Consider the following 17,606-nt stretch of genomic DNA (forward strand, 5'->3'; position numbering starts at 1 on the left):
AGACACAGTGCAGTTGAAGCTGGCAGCAGAGACCTTGGCCTCTTCATAAGAGCTGGCTCTAGGGCTAGAGATTTAGCTCAGTGGTTCCACCACCTGCCTCGCAAGCATAAGAACCTGAGTTCGATCCCCGGTACCAAAAAAATAAAAACAAATAAGAGCTGGCTCTAACCATGGCTGGATCCTGATGTTAAGTGGTATTTCTCTCTTCCCATTTTTCTTTTCTACTTTCTCCTGTTTTGGAATTGTTCATTTACTGCAGGCTAGAGGTCTCTTAAGGAGGGGAGCCTTTGGCCCAGCTTGGTGCTGTGTCCTCCTGTGTACACAAATTCAAGGAGACCTACTCAAATTTCAAATTCTCTGAGGAAAGAGAGGCCAGCTGTTGGAGGAGGAGAAGTGAAATTAGCCCATTGGTATGTAGCAGAGCTGTGGGGTGATACCTGTAACGCCCTGCTGGGCATTGCATGGTGCTCAGTTCTGAAGGACCTGGAACAGGACTTGTTCTATATGTGCCCTTTTCCACCTAGCTGCTGAGGTTAGGGACAGATTGTGGAACCTGAGGCTCCCTGAGGTCTGGGAAGTAGTGGTAGAGGTAGTAGGTGAGTGGTAGACATCACGCTCATTGTCTTTAACACTCTCCACATGAACTTACGTGTTGGGACAATTATTGCTTTATTCTTCTGTCCAAGTCCAGTGGTGTGTCATATAGTATACATTTAGTAAAAGGCAGTTTTGTTGTAATAGCTGATGTCACCAAGTCACTGAAGTTAGTCTAACAGGTTGATGTGGAAGGTTGATGCAGATCTGTTTGGTTTATTGTAAGGACTATGTGCACTTCTGGTTTATTTAGAGGTGAACGGAAGGTAGCATTTGTTTGGGAGCAGTGGGGTCTAGATTCCCTCTGAGCTGGCAGCACCTTTGTTGGCATGGGGGTGCTAGCTGTAGCTTAAGATTTCAGTTTTCAGGCTCCTTGCCCCTGGAGTACTACACTGTCTTCCCTGGAGTCCCCAGCACTGCTACTTCTGTGAGACTGCTGCTGCTTTGCAGGCACAGTGCTTCCCTTTTTTTTTGCATCTGACACTGGTTTCATGACAGCATATGACTAGTTTAGGGCCTCTGGTCTTCTCATTTGTTGTCACTTGTTTGCCTCTCACTTGCTCAGGTCATTCCTGTTGTCCTTGAATCTGGTGCAAGCACTTGGGTAGGAGCCTGGCTGGGTGGCTCCAGACCTATGACATTTGTTGAAAATTTCCCACATACCCTGGTATGCATAGTCTCAGAAAAGTTCATGAGTGGGTCAGGGATTTAGCTAAGTGGTTCCATTGCTTGCCTTGAAAGTGCAGGGACCTGAGTTTGATCCCCAGTACCCCCCCAAAAAAAAAAGTTCATGAGTGGCTGAAAGAATCTGCGTTCTCTGCTTCTTGGGTTCAGTGTTCTTCATACCAGCCAAATGAATCCTGGCTGAGTTGTCTCCTTCCTTTCTCTCTTCCTGCCTCCTTGTAGCAATAATGTGCACCAGGCCTGGACCTTTTGTGCCTGTGTCATGGAGGCAACTCTGAAGATTGGAGGGAGCTCCCAACTTTTCTAATTCTGTCTTCCAAAATTTCATACCTTACATTTTAGATGTGTGAGAGAATATAAGGTCAAGTGTCATTTATTAGGGGATACATTCTGAGAAGTGTGTCACAGGGTTAATCTTGTCATGGGGACATCATAGAGTGAACTTGGATAACTAGGACAGCTGCATTGTCATTTAGTGCTGTGACTTTGTGGGAACCACATTGTCATGTAGCACACACCTATATGTGAATCTTCAGAAATGGTGCCTAACCATCTCTACCTTGGCTCAACCATTGGTTCATTTGCACTCATTTTTTGTTTGTTTGTTTGTTTTTGTTTTTGTTTTTGAGACAGGGTCTTGCCTTGTAGTGCAGGCTGGCCTTGAACTCAATAGCAATCCTCCTGCCTCACTCAGTCTCCTAAATGCTGGGATTATACATGTGTGCCCAGCACTCACTGTATCTCTTACACTGTTTGAATTTACTTCTATCTTCTTACTTTGTCCTGACATATTGGGGATGGGCTGCCTTTTTTCTTCCTTTCTTTATCTCTTTGAACTGTTTATTATTTTTCCACCACTGTGGATTAAAATTTATTAACCTGGCTTTCATAGTGGTTACCTTGGATATTTTATTTTTACTTAGGTGGTGTTTTTTTTTTTCAGGGGGTTGTTTAGTTTTTTTTGTTTTTAAGATGGGTTTTTTTGGTTGTTGTTGTTTGGTTTTGGTAATGGAGATCGAACTCGGGACCTTGCACTCCTGATGATGCAGGCGGTAGAACCACTGAGCTACATCCCCAGCCTTCACTATGTTTTGAGATACAGTCTCACTATGTAGTTTAGGCTGTCCTTGAACTCACTATGTAGCCCAGGCTGACCTCAAACTCACAGCAAACCTCCTGCCTTAGCCTCCCAAGTGCTGCCACCACACTCAGCTACTTTGGATATTTAAACATACAGAATTAATTTATGAACACCTAAAGCTTATCTATGTTTTTGTGTTCTCAGAATATACCAGGCCTTAGAAACCTTAGTCTGTTAATGTCTATTGGATAGTTTCTTCTCTCCAGGCCACCGCTGTCACCTTACTAACTGCTTGGCCCAGGATGGGTGGAGCTTCCTCTGGAGAGGGGAGAGCTCTCCTTCTGCCCATTGTGGACCCTCATGGGTCTGGCTTCAGAGTATCCACCATGTGGATCTCTCCCAAGCCAGCATTCTTCAGAGCTGTGAATACAGCTAGAGGCCAACCTGGAGAGGCCACTCCGGTATTCTTCCTTTTTCCAGGTTCCAGGATTTCCTTAGTATTTGCCCTCTGGGCTTCTGAATGCTCATCAGTGGATTTTCTCTCTAGCAGTAGTACTCCTTCTTTATCAGAGGTGGATAGAAGCTACTGAGTTCATCCTTCTGGCAACCCAAGTGTTCTCTCTAAAAACACTTTCTTCCAGTTGGGGCAGGACTCCATCTGAGGCTGAATCAGGCACTAGCCAAGGCTGCTCCTCTGCTGGACTGCCATCCCCACTTGGGACTCCTGCTGGGGGTGGATTTCTGTGAGCTTGTCTCTGGGTACCTCCTTACAATGACTGTGTGGGTCTTTCTGCTCCTGGAGACTGGGGATCTTTGCACTTGGGAAATAGGTCATCCAGCTACCCTTTTGCATGTCGGTGGGATTGTGCCTGAAGGCAGGAGGATTGTGCCAGATGTGCTGCAGAGCACTGCCTAAGGCCACTGTGTACGGGATCAGCAGAGCATGAGGGAAGGGCTGGCTTTAAGCACTCTGAATGGTGAGTTAGTTCCTCCTCTGTACCTTCACAGAGCAAGGTCTGAGGAATGTCCTTGGTGTGGCTCCTTTCCCCTGGGGAGTAGTAGGGACCTCAAGGAAAGCCTGACCTTTTCCTTCCCAGGCACAGTGACTGGGGCTCCTGATGGTCAACACTGTGTCTTCTTTATTGTCCTTGTAGTCACTATCAGAACTGTGTCATCTATTCAGACACCAAGCTGGTGATGGGGAGGCCAAGGCAGCTCAGTGTGGGGCAGACAGGATCGAAGTCATTCTGGGACCAGTGCTGTATGAACACATGTACACACATGGCCCACCAGCCCTGGAGGTAGGCAGGGAGATGCCCAGATATGGGAGTGTGGGGCCTGGTGTGCGAAAGGGTTCTATCAGCACCAGGAGCAGATTGCTGCTTTCCGGGCATATTCTCTGAACAGACCCCATCAGGAGCAGCACAGAGCGTGCTCTGTTCCAGAACTCCGTGTAGGAAGTTGGAATCAAGAACCTTCTCGCCCACTCAGGACTGGAACTTTCCTTCAGGAAGGGTGGAGGAGGAGCAGACTCTGTGGGGGATGGCAACCAGCAGAAGGCCTTGGTGCTATCATGTGGGTGGCACCTGTCCTGCTCCCTATGTGTCTCTGGCTTAGAGTGGGCTGTGGCCAAGCCTGGCTGCTCCTGGGGAGTGGGCCCACCTGCTGGGGCAGGGCCCACTAGGGAAGACTGGCTCTTGGGGTACAGTGTGTCCGCAGCTGCCAGCTGGTATCTGCATAAACTCTGCTCTCTGTCAGGGCCTGAATGGCCCTGCTCTAGCACCATGCCCAGAACAGTCTTGTAAAAAAAGACAGCTACCATGATAGTGTTATGTGCTTCCTGTGCCTGTGTGCCCTGCTCCACTGTATGCTGGACGGCAGGAAACAGCAAGGCGAAGTTACTGCTTCTTGGCATTGCTTCTCAGCAGTTGTGATTAGAGTTACAACTGCCAACTTTTATGGACCATGCTGGGCCGGCAGGTACTATGCTGCCAAGCCCTGGCACCCTCTGAGTAAGCATCTCATCCCTTTCAGCAAGAAATGGGATGCTGGACCTGGGTCCACGGCTCAACCTACTGGGTATGAGTCACCCTTCGGACTGTCTCCTGATCACTTCTGAGCAAGGGGTAGCTATTTCAGAGGTACAGGGAGCAGGGCAGAAGCCAGTGCTTAGGTTGTGCTAACAGAGAGGGGCTCTGTGGCCTTGCTCAGTGCCATGCCCCAAGAAGCCAGGCCCAGGGAGGCTGAACTTTGACAGAATGATTTCTGCTTGCCTTGTGCTGAATGTGCACCTATAGCAACATTCACTAGTAAAAAAAAAAAAAAAAATCACTTGATGCATGGAACATTTTGGTGGGAATCCGTCAGAGCAGAGTCAGGGGTCCTTCTGATAGGATGGCAGTTTGACCTTCACCACCTGTAGGTAGGATGATTCCTATGGAAACAAGCAAAGTTCAGAGTCCACATTCATAGCCTGAAGCAGGTGCCTTTGAAGGCCATCTGAGGCTCCTGAGTCACAAGGAATGAGCATGTGGGAAATGACAGTGCCAGGCTCCCTGGTACTAACACTAGCCCTGCTCAGATGCCTCCAGACCAGACCCCAGACATGGACTGTGGCCAGGTGGAAGGCTGGGCCCAGATAGGTGGGTGAGACAAATGAGGATGGAGGGAACACAGAGTTTTGGAGAAATGCAGCATCTCAATAAATGTAACATTTCTCAAATAATAAAACATAATAAAATTAAAACCTTACATTCCATTGATAATAGAATTTAGAATTCAGCATATAAGACAAAAGCAGAGCCTATAACCACCAAAAGGAGCAGATAACCATGAGCATAGCTAGTACGTGAGAAGAGTCATGCTCCATCTACTCCTGCCCTTTTTGTCTTTTCAATTTTTTTTATCATGTGTGTGTGTGTGTGTGTGTGTGTGTATATGCACATACTTTTTTTTTTTTTGTACCGGGGATCAAACTCGGGTCCTTGCACTTGTGAGGCAGGCAGTGAAACTGCTGAGCTAAATCCCCAGCCCTCTTAACATATATTTAAGAAGTTTTACTTATTCTCCCATTTCTTCCTGGACTGGGCCAAGGTATCTCATGAAGCTTTGGCTGAGGTGGCCCAGGTGGAACTAAGTGGGCAGGTTGAGCTCTGGGCCTCCTGGCATCTGTGATACCCACTATCCTGAGGTGTCTGGAGCAGGTAAATCTAACCCCCCAGGAGCAAGTGACAAGTGAGAAGGAAAACCAGTATCATCACTTGGGAGGCTTCTCTTAAGACATCAGCCAGTTTTTCATTTTAAAACAGTATTTGTTGATTCACTAAGCAGCTGCATAGCTTTGGCATACAGTGGTGAGCAGAAGATACTATTTGGTGGGTTCTTGTGTGTGCGTTTGTGTGTTTTGTGTTTGTATGTGTGGTATTAAGGTTGAACTAGAGTCTTCACCATGATCTCTATCCCAGTCTTTTTTTAATTTTGAGACGGTTTTGCAAAGTCACCAAGTTGCTCTGGCTGGCTTAAATTTGCCATCCTTTTGCCTCAGCCTCCCAGAATGCTGAGATTATAGGCCTGCAGCAGCACACTCACTTTTTTTTTTTTTTTTTTTATCGGAGATCGAACTCAGGCCCTTGCGCTTGCGAGGCAGGCAGCAGAACCACTGAGCCAAACCTCCGGCCCAACACACTTGCTTTTGGTGAGTTTTTAAACAGTCATCTCATAAAGAGGTACAATAAAAATGCCCTGTTCTTCATGGTTCTATTTGAAGCTGACATTACTTTATGGGGCCCAGGTCTTCTCTGGTGCCTGAGGCTATCATACTGCCCCAGACGGATCCTTCCTCACTGAAGCCCTATGTTGCCATTAGGGGCTGTCCCCAAGGTCACAGGTACCCGTGGAGGCAGTTCAGTGATGAAGTATCTACACTCTCAGGAGTGGAAGGTTGCAGCCTCTCCACTCACTTTGGTTTTGGGAGTTCAGCCTGGGGAAGCTAAGATAATGGCTAGAGCCTGCTGGCCAGGCAGTGTCTGAGGACAAAGTCCTTTGTGGGCAAGGTGCAGACTGGAAAGGGAGTCAGATCTCTGTGCTCCCAAGCTGCTGTTCCTTCTCTTGCTCCTGTCTCAGAGTCCAGGGCAGCCTGCCAAATCCTTCAGGATTTGTGGACATGCATGACCCTAAGGGGGTGCTCTGCCTGGGTCCCCAGCTGGGCTGCTATTCTGATCACTGGTGCCTGTGAACAGGCAAGAGTCACATTGGCAGTCCAGTGTCTGTCTTGACTATCCATCTAAGAACCTGCTGAGTGCAGGCAGAGCCAGTATTTGGTGCCTGTATTGTACCAGCAGTGACAGTGATGGAGCAGGTGTTTGATCAGTGGCCTCATAGTCAGAAACCCTTACGTGTCAAGGCAAGGTTATCTCCTAACTGTGCTCCTTTCTGCCTGGAGAAAGGGGTGAGGGGAATCCTTTTCTCTCCTTATCAGAATAGTTTTTAAAACTCCCTCACCTATTGTACTGTTGCCATGACTGGCTGCCTGGTCAGACCATAGCAGCTGGATCTAGCCTTAGACAACATGGCCATCCCTTAGGGAAGGGGGAGTTGGGGAGAGCAGCTGTGAAGGCGTTAGATGCCAGAGCCCAAGCTACTTGCTGGGGCTGCTGTGCCCAAGCTGGTCTAGAGAACGGGGCATTGTGTCCCCTCAGGCAGTCATGAACCAGCTCATTGTGCAGGACTTGGAACCTCCTTAGAGGAGCTTTGAAAGTGGAGCTTAACCCTTCTGGAAATACCACTGAGCAATGACTTGCTCATCCTAACTCCTCCTTGAAACTCACTGAAATAAACACAAAGAATGAAAAGCAGGGAACAAGATCTCATCTACAAAGACTCAGAGAGTTGCCACAGCGAACAAGGATGTCAGCCAGCTGAGAAGAGGATCCTCATTCATTTGGGTCTTACAGAGCCAGGCTACCACTGGATGGAGTGATTTTGAGGGGTGCATTGGTGAGCATTCACTGAGGAGAGTGAGGTCTGTGGCTCAAATAGAGCTAGATGTATGATATATGCTAGGGCACGTGGGAGGGAAGTGGGCTGAGATAATCCTGTTTTCAACAACATCCAGATTCTGATGGGTCAGCTAGAGAAGGAAAGTATCTCTTATCTGCAATGCAGCTAGCTGTCAACCTCCTCAGTCCCTTGGACTGAGTATACTCCTCAGCACCTGCATGGACCTGCTCCTGTACTACACCAGCAGGAGGGAAGCAGAGCCACAGTAGTTGTGCAGGACCCTTCTGGAGGCCTTCATGCCTGAGCTGCTTGGCGCTGAGAGCATGCTATTTGGGGGAGAGAGGATTCTGAGCCTATAACTGCTGGTGGTACACAGAGCCTGACACCATTTCCAGTCTTGAGACACCACTTCTCAGGCTCTGCATGTGTGTTCTGAGTCCTCTTTGAGTTGGGTTTCTGTCACTCGTAACCCAAACACCTGCTGATACCAAAAACATACTTCCAGACAGAGACTTCCAGAAAGTTTGGCAGAGGAGAGTCTATGGCAATTCCCAGCTTGAGGTCACACTAACTCTGACCTGCCCTTCTATTGTTAAAGATAAGTAGTAGTGAATAAGGTGGAGCTCAGTAGTAGAGTACTTGCCTAGCATGCATAAGGCCCTCCCTGGGTTTGGTCCTCAGCACTGCAAAATACATAAAGATAAGTGACAATTCAGTCAATAGGGCACCCTCATTTAGACACTGGTAGTAGGGGAAGAATAAAGAGAGTAGACAGCTAAAGAAAAAAAAATGTAGAATTAACCCAGGGAATGGAAATTTGCCCAGAAATCAGCCCAGAAAATAGAACTTTCTTTGTATACTAAGAAGTTATAAAGTCAAAATGAAGGAGAAAAGAGCTCAGAAAAAGATAGAGATAAAGGCAGTAGAAAAGTGAGAAAAGTAGACAGTAAACCCATTACTTTGTGAGACCCTCCCTTTAGCAGCAGCAAAAAAATGGCTTGAATGCTATGTAAAAAGAATTAGTCACCCAGAAAGTGGGACTATTGGAGAAAATGTGCTGTGTGAAGGAAGATAAAGAGGTTGGAGAGAAGATGCTTGGGCAGAAGGACCAGAAGAGAGACATGATGCCACCATTTGTTCCTCTGCAGGTGCAGAGAAGGAATCACCCCAGTGATGTGAGGGAAGGGAAAGCAAGGGATGAAGGAAGATGTATTCGCGTATTGAAGGACCAATCCTGCTCCTGGAAGAATTGAATGCAAAATGACCACCAGTGTGAGCTTTACATCCTTCTGTTAAGGAAGACTCCTTCATACAAATCCAGTCGTCTGGCTCATACCATTTAGTCTGTTCCAGAAGGCAGTGTAGAGCAAAGCGTCCTAGAGTTCACACAGATCCACGTTCTGTGTGTGCATGGCATGACGAAAAGTCTTCTGTGAACACGCATCAATGGGCAGGATCCTGCAGAGCCCATGGGGCTAAACAACTGAAATCTGTGGTTGTAAGAGAGAATGTAATCATTTAAAAACATTGATAACATAAAACTAATAACACAAGCTGGTGTTAGAAAAGAAAATGTTAAGTCCATTGCCCTCTTTTTTTTTTTTTTGGTACCACGGATCGAACTCAGGACCTTATGTTTGGGAGGCAGGTACAGTGCCACTTAGTTAAATCTCCAGCCCCACTACCCTCATTTTTAAAGCTAAGCATTAGTTGATAAGTATCCAGAGAAAAGCCTAGGCTGTAATCACTTGACTAAAGTTAGGATCAAAACAAAAATGCTTGCCATTATAATTTTAGCAATCATTCTTAAGCATCTTTGTCAATGCAGTTACATATGAAATAGCAATAATGGTTATAAAGTGAGAAAATTTCCCAGCAGTATAAATAGTACATAGCACTTGTCTTAGTTACTTTTCTTGTTGCTGACACAAAATAATTGACACCTGAAATTAAAGGAGGAAAAGTTTATATTGGCTCACAGTTTGTAGAGGTTTCAGTTCGTAGTTGGCTGGCTCCAAGGCAAGGTGGCATCGCAGAGGAGAAATAGTCCGTGGGTGGGTAAAAGGCAGGAAGGCAGTGCTGCAACCTGCACAGTGTAGGGTGCGAATCTGGGGAGAGTGGTAGGAGATGATGAAAAGATGACAAAGAGACCAAGATTATTCTTGATACCTGGTACCAGATGGGACCATAGCCTGATGAGTAAATGGCCACTTGGCGTCCAGTGTGCTCTTTATGTGTAGGAAGGCGGGATTACTAGTGTCACAGTGACCCACATGGCCTAGGCTTAAAGTGATTGTCTCATGAATGGGGCATGCGCAAAAAAGAAACAAGGGTACCTAATGTAACTGTTTCCTGGAGCTGTGCTATCCAGGATCTACAGTCTTGTGTCTCTTTAGTCTGGAGGAGAAAGGGAGTAGAGACAAGGCAAAAGGCCATCTTTGGGCTCGGCCTGCGGCACAGCAGTGAAGTAGCAAGCAGCAAGCAACAGTAGCAGCCCTCTTTCTGTCCCTAGGATGGAGCACCCTTAATCTAAGCACCAAACTGTTAATCCTAGCATTGCATCCTTAGTATCATTATCACATACCCTAGATCCAGCCACCTCCAAAAACCCCCACCTATGATACCTAGATACAAGCCACAACAGCACTGGACTTGATGAAGTTGTTTCCATGGGAGTTCAGGGTAGTCTGCAGGAAGGAGCCTGGGTTGATCCATGTAGCCATGGATTACAGTTAGAGATGGTGGTAAAGAGCATATGAGCAGCGTAACAAATAGCTGCATGTAGAAATGTTTGCAGATATTTGTGTACACTCGGGTTAGCATATACAAGACCACAGCTCTGTTCTGAAAGCAAGGGAGTCTAGAAACAGCAGCCCATGGTAACAAGCATGCTAAGAGCCCAGCTCTTAGTATGTCCTGGGAAAAAGTGCATTGATAGAATATACAAGGTGAGCCTAGCATCCCTGGTAGAGGCTGAAAGTAAGAGCTAAAACAAAAACAACCCCACAAGGATAAGGGCGTGTCAGGGACTCAGGAGCCAACTAAAGCTTTAAATGCCCAGAGCTGGGGCAATATGAGCAAAAACAAAACATACTGTATTAAAGTACAGGGTAAATGCAAACTAAAATAAATGGCCCAGTAAGTAAGCAAAGGGGCAGAATAGATAACTTTGTCCTACTCCACTCAAAGATCCAAGAAGACAGGCTTATCCCAGTCTGAACACCTTATTATTTTATACATGTATATATTTCATACATTATAATGTATCAAAACAGGAAAATGCAGCCCATAGTACAGTGAAAAAAAAAGTCATAACTAATGTAAAACTAACACATATTAGATTCAGCAGATAAGATCACAACAGCCATGACTATATTCCATATGTTCACAACCCAAGGAAAGGGTAGGGACTTTCCCTACAGACACAGCAGGTTCTTGAAGTTCATATTAAACCAGAGCTGCACTGTCCAGATACAGAGTTATGTGGGCGGAGATTGACTGGATTGGATAATGGAGAGGAAAAGGTTCGTGAATTTGAAGACAAAGCAGTGGAAACCACGGACTGAAACAAAAGAGTAGCATATTTACAAAACAGAGTATTTCTGAACTGTGACACAATATTCAGAGGCCTGATGTGTCTGTGTGGATGTGTCGATGGAGGTCCTGAAGAAGGGAGGGACAGAATGACTGGGAAGTAATAATTAAAAGCTTCAACTTTGATGGAAAATCTAAGCCAAGATTGAACAATTTTCTCACAGAAATGAAGAAAATTACAGTATGTCATAATCAAGTTACTTACAAATCAAGCTACAAAGAGATGTTTTAAGCAGGAAAAAAAAATATTACCTACAGAGAAACAAAAATGCAGGCACTGGCAGGGTTCTCGTCCTCTAAAATGATGCAATGAGAAGACTGGTATCTAAAGCACAAAGAAACCTGCTATCTGAGATTCCATACCCAATGTAATTATCCTTTAAAAAATGAAAGTGCAGTGAGACATTTCCAAACATACAAAGGCTAAAGCAGTTCATTCATTACCTTTACTGTAAGAAATGTTAAAAATCTTTGGGCTCAAGGAAATGAAGGATGGAGATCTGATCTACATCAAAGAATGTTGGGAATGGTACCTTCCTGGGGAGATATATGATACTTTTTTTTTTTTAGGGTCTTGTTTTTATAGTGCAGGCTTGCCTTCACCTCACTGTGTAGCCCAGGCTGGCCTCAAATTCCCATTGATCCTCCTGCCTCAGCCTCCTGAGTGTTGCCTGGTTGTAATGATACTCATTTTAATCTCTTTGAAATGTAAATTGTTTGAATAAAAGCATAACATTAGCAGAGTGGGGGACATATACACAGAAATAAAATAAAGTGGACCCTCAAGTTGTGACCAGCCTGACATATGAACAACTTGGGTTATGACCTGAATTTTAGTTTAATTTATGAACAAAGCCTTGATTTACTACCCAAATGCCAGCTGTTTATGCTTCCCAATGGTCTCAGATACAGATTTAACCCGTAAATAGTTCTAGAAGAAACATTACTACATTTTTTCCACTGTGGGGTTAAATGAGAAATCCTGGGCCGATTTCTCTCTGAGGACACTACAATTTGCCTGTATACAGGAACAAGACTTTGAAGGCTGTGTAGAGGAGCCTGAGCTTTCAGTCAACCAACTTGAGTTACAACCAGCCCTTGTGAACAAATTGAGTTTGTAAGTAAATGGTCCACTGTGTATGGCAAAATAGTTAAAAAAAAAAAAAAAAGTGGGAAAATAAATTCTTATATTTGAAGTGGTGTGATTTCACTTGAAGGCAAACTATGATAAATACAAATACTATAACTCTAAGATAGTGAAGTACTGTAATGAATTACCTACCACTGGTAGGTCAACAATGGAAATAAAATTGAAACACATAGAATACTAAAGGGAGTAAAAGAGGAAAGGAAGTGAATGGATAACAAGTAGCAAGATATTAAGTTTAAGCTTCACTGTATCAACAGTCCTCAGTGTAGGTGGTCTGTCACCCCAAGAAAAAGCACATTGTCAGATGGCATGAAAATCAGTACTCAGATACTTTTTACAATAAGCCACTTTAAAGACATAAAGATTAAAAGTGAAAGATGAGGGCCGAGGATTTAGTTCAGTGGCACTGCACCTGCCTTGTGAGCACAAGGTCCCGAGTTTGGTCCCCAGTACCAAAAAAAGTTCTAACTGGAAGAAAGTAAATTGGGGGGCCAGGGATTTAGCTCAGTGGTGCTGCTGTGCCTGCCTTGCAAGCACAAGGACGGGACCCGAGTTCAATCCCTGATACAAAAAAGTAAACAAGTTGCTATAAAATCCAAATATTAATTACACAGCAAGGGAAACCACCAGGATAAAGGTATTTCGTAACAGTAAAGGTTAATTTATCCAGACAGCACAAATGTAGAGGTATAAATATATGAAGCAAAACCAATAGAACTGCAAGGAGAAATGGATAAGTACACAGTTACATTGTCAGATGAGCAGGGCTTTCAATATTTCTTTGTCACTGGGGATGCGCCTCAGTGACACCTCACCTGCCTGGCAAGTGCAAGGTCCTGAGTTCAATCCTCGGCACCACAAACAGAAATTTTTTTTTCTTTGTCAGTGATTGGAAAAATAAAGTCTCAGCACTGTTGCTCTGTTTGATCTAGTTGACTTTATTATTTGGGGTTTTGTCCTTTTTGAGTCAGGGTCTCACTGTTAGTTCAGACTGGCATTGAACTCACTATGTAGCCCAGGCTGGCCTGGAACTCACGGCGATCCTCCTGCCTCAGCCTTCCAGAGTGCTGGGATTACAGGTGTGTGCCCAGCTCCTAATTGACTTTATAATGTACTCCACCTCCACCACATTCATTTCTGGTACTGTGGGATAAAATATGAATATTCAGTGAGTACCAAAATAGATTTTCTGGACCATAAAATGTCTTAAATTCAATCGGGGCCGGGGATTTAGCTCAGTGGTTCTGCTTCCTGTCTCGCAAGCACAAGGACCCAAGTTTAATCCTCGGTACCAAAATAAAAACAAAACAGCAAATTCAATCATTCAAATATGTTCTCTGATGAAAACAAATTAGAAATCAATAAAAATGTCTAGGAAATTGGCAGTTACTGGTAAATATGTATGAGTGAAAGAACAAAAGGAAAATCAGAATGCTTTTTTTTTTTTTTTCGTAGCAGCAGCACCATGGAGCTAAATCCCTGGCCCCAGAAAGCTTTTTGACAGAATGAAAATGAAAATAGAGCACATCAAAATTTGTAGGTTGTCATGAAAGCTATACTTGGGAAATTTTAAGACTAAACACTAAGTTGGATTTTATTTTTTAAGATACATATCACTGAACTGTGCTTTCACCCTAATAAACTAGAAAAAGGAAGGCCAGCAATTTAGCTCAGTGTTTCTGCCACCTGCCTTGCAAATGCAAGGTCCCGAGTTCAATCCCCAGTACCAAAAAAAAAAAAAAAAAAAAAAAAAAAAAAAATTGACAAGCTTCGAGCCAGGCTGATTAGGATAAAGAATGAAAACTTTCCAGTATCAGTAATGAAAGACACACATCATGGACAGCACAGGGGTAAGGAGCAGTGTGGTGACTTTAAGCCATCAGATACTACTTGTGAAATCGATTACTTGAAAGAAGTGAACTATGAAAGCTCACTTGAAAAAATTTGAAAACCTGCTTAGCTCTGTGTTTTTACCTATTTGAAAAGAAGGATTACTTTGGGGTACAATTAAGACAATGACATCTGTACACTAAAAACTACAGAAGAGCCTGGGATTTAGCTCAATGGTTCCACCACCTGCCTCGCAAGCACAAGGTCCCGAGTTCGATTCCCAGTACCAAAAAAAAATTTTTTTTTAAACAACAAAATACAGGATTTCTAGAAGAAAGCAGATCTGGCTAGCTAGAGTGTCCCTCTGCTGACTCTGAAGCTCCAGTGGTCAGGTTCTGGTGTTCTTCATGCACTGCAGTTTCAGACAGCCACACTTTAAATTCCAGCAGGCTGTGTTGTAGAGGCTGAAAACCTCTTTCTGAAGGTCACAGAAAGGAGCAAAAGGATTACAGAAATGAAGCCAGGGTGCAAGGACCAGCTCACCAGGGTCTCTGAGCAGTGTCCTGAGTGGAGAAGGCTGTCTGGAAGGGGTGTTGGCCTGAGGCTTCATGCAGTAGCCTTGGTGTGGGCTGCTTGCCCGTCTGCCTCAGGCCAGTCTGGGGGACGAGGAAAAAGAGTGCAGGTGTTTGATGATAGTTACTTTCAGGCCTTCATAGGTACCTTGTAGTTTTACAGAATTGCATTGACAGTGCTATTTTTTTAAATGCTAAACCCATACAAGGTCACCTGTTTTCTCTCAAATTAAGAACATTTGTGTTTCATGTTTAAAAATAGCACTCCTAGTCATCATATTCATCTAAATAAATGAATGTGTGGATAACCCAAGTGGCAGAAAGGAAAAGGCTTAGAGCATTTCCCCCAGGGAGAGTTCACCATGTGACTAAGTGGTCTTAGGTTGGATTTGTGGCTCTGCAGTCTACCTGGGATATAGTTTCTAACTGGCCTACAATATCTCTTCCTCCTGACACCATGGCTGGCTGTGCCTTTACTTGGTCCTTTGAATCTTTAAATTCCCCCCTGAATTAGCAGTTAGTATCCATGGAATGGTCCCCTTTGGAGAACTGAGCCTTGACACCAGCTGGTGTGGGCAGTGCACAAGGAGACAGTGTCCTGCTCTGCACTGCTGTCACAGCCATTATTGAAATTGGGCACACAGAAGAATGTACAGGCATGTGCATGACCACTCTGGGCATTCACGAGCCAGCCCCATCTAGTAGCAGTATACCCTGACTAGAGACCGCAGCACAGTCCCCAGGGCCTTTCCCTTGTGACTTCTAATTAATGGCAGAGGCTGCTCTCACCAGACTTTGAACTTTATGAAAAGGAACTGTGCAGTGTGTGTCATTGCCTCTGGATCCTTCCTGTCAACCTCATATTGTCTGGGAGACCCACTGGTGGTTGTAGGGTATCTCTTACCCCCACAGTGGCTGCTGAGCAGATCTGCATGTACTCTGAGGGCCTCTCATCCTGTGCCTGGACTCCGACTGTCAGGAACAGTCTCCGTGAGCTCGTGTGACCTGGGCCCTTCATCTTGAGGAGGAAGCCTGGGACTGCGAGAGTATATGTTGAGCTTTAGAAAATGCTGCCAGGCTTCCATCTCGAGTGGTTAGAACTGAGAGTGGTGTTGAGCATTCTTGTTCTTTGTACTTTACAGCACTGGGTAGTTTTGTTTTCAGTTTTAGCTATTTTGTTCTATCATATTATGCAGAATAGTTAGTATTCTATGATGGTGAATGAAATTGAGTACATTTTCATAACTTCTGTCCATCTTCTATTGCCATTAATCATTCATATGATTTGGATATGCCTTTTGTCACACTGCTCACACATACTACACTGTGCAAACTCTCCTAGATGCTTCCTATGATAGATTTGCCATCTGTACTCTCAGTGGTTTCTTTTTTATGAGCTTTTGTTTGTTGTTGTTGTTTTGTTTTGTTTTGTTTTGTTTTTTGAGACAAGGTTTCACTATGTAGTTGAGACTGACCTGGAACTCACTACGTAGCCCAGGCTGGTCTCAAACTCAGCGATCCTCCTGCCTCAGCCTCCGAGTGCTGGGATTATAGGCGTGTGTCACCATGCCTGGCCTCTCAGTGATTCTTTTTTTTTTTTTCTTTTTATTGAGTTTATTGGTACAATCTAGGTATACAATACAGTTACATTCATTATTGGGATCCTGTACCTTTACATAATAGGTCTTGATTCTCATTTTTTTCCCCTTGTCCCTGCCCTTCCTTCACCCTCTCCTCCCCTCCCCATTTACAAACACTTTATTTCCATTTTTTCAATTTCTCACATTTTTTTCCTCTCCCTTATTGCCTTTCCCCCACCCTTCCCACTTTCCCTACACCTTTAGCCCTTTACTTACTATTTCACATTATTATCTCATTAGGATCCTGTGTACTGTTATAGTTTTTCACACCACAGAAACTATTTGGTATTTATTTCAGTTAAAGAAATCTCTTTATGAACATTAAAAATAGGGAATCCTAAAATAAAACTAAAAAGGAAAGTAAAAGAGAAAAGGCAATGAACTTTGCTGTTTTCTGGATATTATTCTTTTCTTTGTTTTTTTGTTTTTTGTTTTTTTTTTTAACGCAATGTGCTGAATGTCTATAATTTTGTTCAGATGACTGCAGAACCTGGAAAAGCTGTTGCTGCTATTGATGTATAACATACTGCTATTGTTGTTCTTTTTATATAAATATAAATATATATATACATATATATAATTTGACTTTTTGGAAACTTTAATGGTGCTGTCAATTTTGGAAAAAGTTATCCCAATTTACTGTGTTGAGTTGGCATTGTACAGAAATGGACAGCCATATTGGTCTAGAAATGTTAATTTTTTTAATTTATTTTTCCCATTTGTACAGGGATAACGCACTGTATTAAATATGTAATATTTACGTGAGTTGGATTACAGAAACTAATAAAGTATTCTCTAAATAATGAAAAAAGAATAAGACTACAAGAGCAAGAAGCAATTTAAATATGTTAAGGGACCATTTTCATCTTCAGAATTAAGGATTATTTTAATCTCAGTGATTCTTGATGAACAGATATTCTTAACTTTATTATAGTCCAGCTCACTGACTTTTCCTTTGAGTCTTGGCTTTATGTCTGACTCAGGCACCTTCTGCCCCCTCTGAAGCTCACTTTATTTTTTTATTTCGGTACTGGGAATTAACTTAGGACCTCGTGCTTGCCAGGCTGTCATGGTACTGCTAAACTACATCCCCAACCATGTTCACTTCATTTTTACTAAAGGCTATATTGTTTTACTTTTGTTTGTGTTTGGTTTTTTGATTGTTGTTTTTTTGTTTTGTTTTGTTTTGTTTGCAGTATTGGGGATTGAACCCAAAGGTTCTTTACTACTGAGTTACTTTCCTAGCCCTTAATTTTTTTTTTTTAATTTTGAGACAGGGTCTCACTAAGTTGTCCACATTGGCCTCAAGCTTGTGATACTCCTGCCTCTGCCTCCTGAGTAGCTGGGGTTACAAGTGCACACCACCATACTTGGCTTTGCTTTACTTTTACCATTTAGATCCAAGTTTACCTAGAACTAAGTTTTATATCATGGATGAGTGGAGGGTCTAGTTTATGTTTTTC

The 17,606-nt window shown here is 43.7% G+C and overlaps 1 protein-coding gene across 6 annotated transcripts in view; it reads left to right on the forward strand.

Moving 5' to 3' along the window:
* Arhgap39 (Rho GTPase activating protein 39) overlaps positions 1-17,606 on the forward strand; it is a 100,738-nt gene that overhangs the window by 34,091 nt on the left and 49,041 nt on the right. For 4 of the 6 annotated variants that reach the window (XM_033760792.1, XM_010630461.3, XM_010630458.2 and 1 more), the window contains exon 4: positions 8,506-8,629. The exons of 1 other annotated variant lie outside the window; for it this stretch is intronic. The gene's annotated coding sequence lies outside the window, so the exon portion shown is untranslated. Of the gene's footprint in view, positions 1-5,987; positions 6,054-8,505; positions 8,630-17,606 lie in introns of those variants that run through there. One more of the 6 variants, XM_010630459.3, reaches the window with a different exon arrangement.

Source organism: Fukomys damarensis, unplaced genomic scaffold (genome assembly GCF_012274545.1).
Source record: "Fukomys damarensis isolate Sample0158 unplaced genomic scaffold, DMR_v1.0_HiC HiC_scaffold_5, whole genome shotgun sequence".
Taxonomy (NCBI): domain Eukaryota; kingdom Metazoa; phylum Chordata; class Mammalia; order Rodentia; family Bathyergidae; genus Fukomys; species Fukomys damarensis.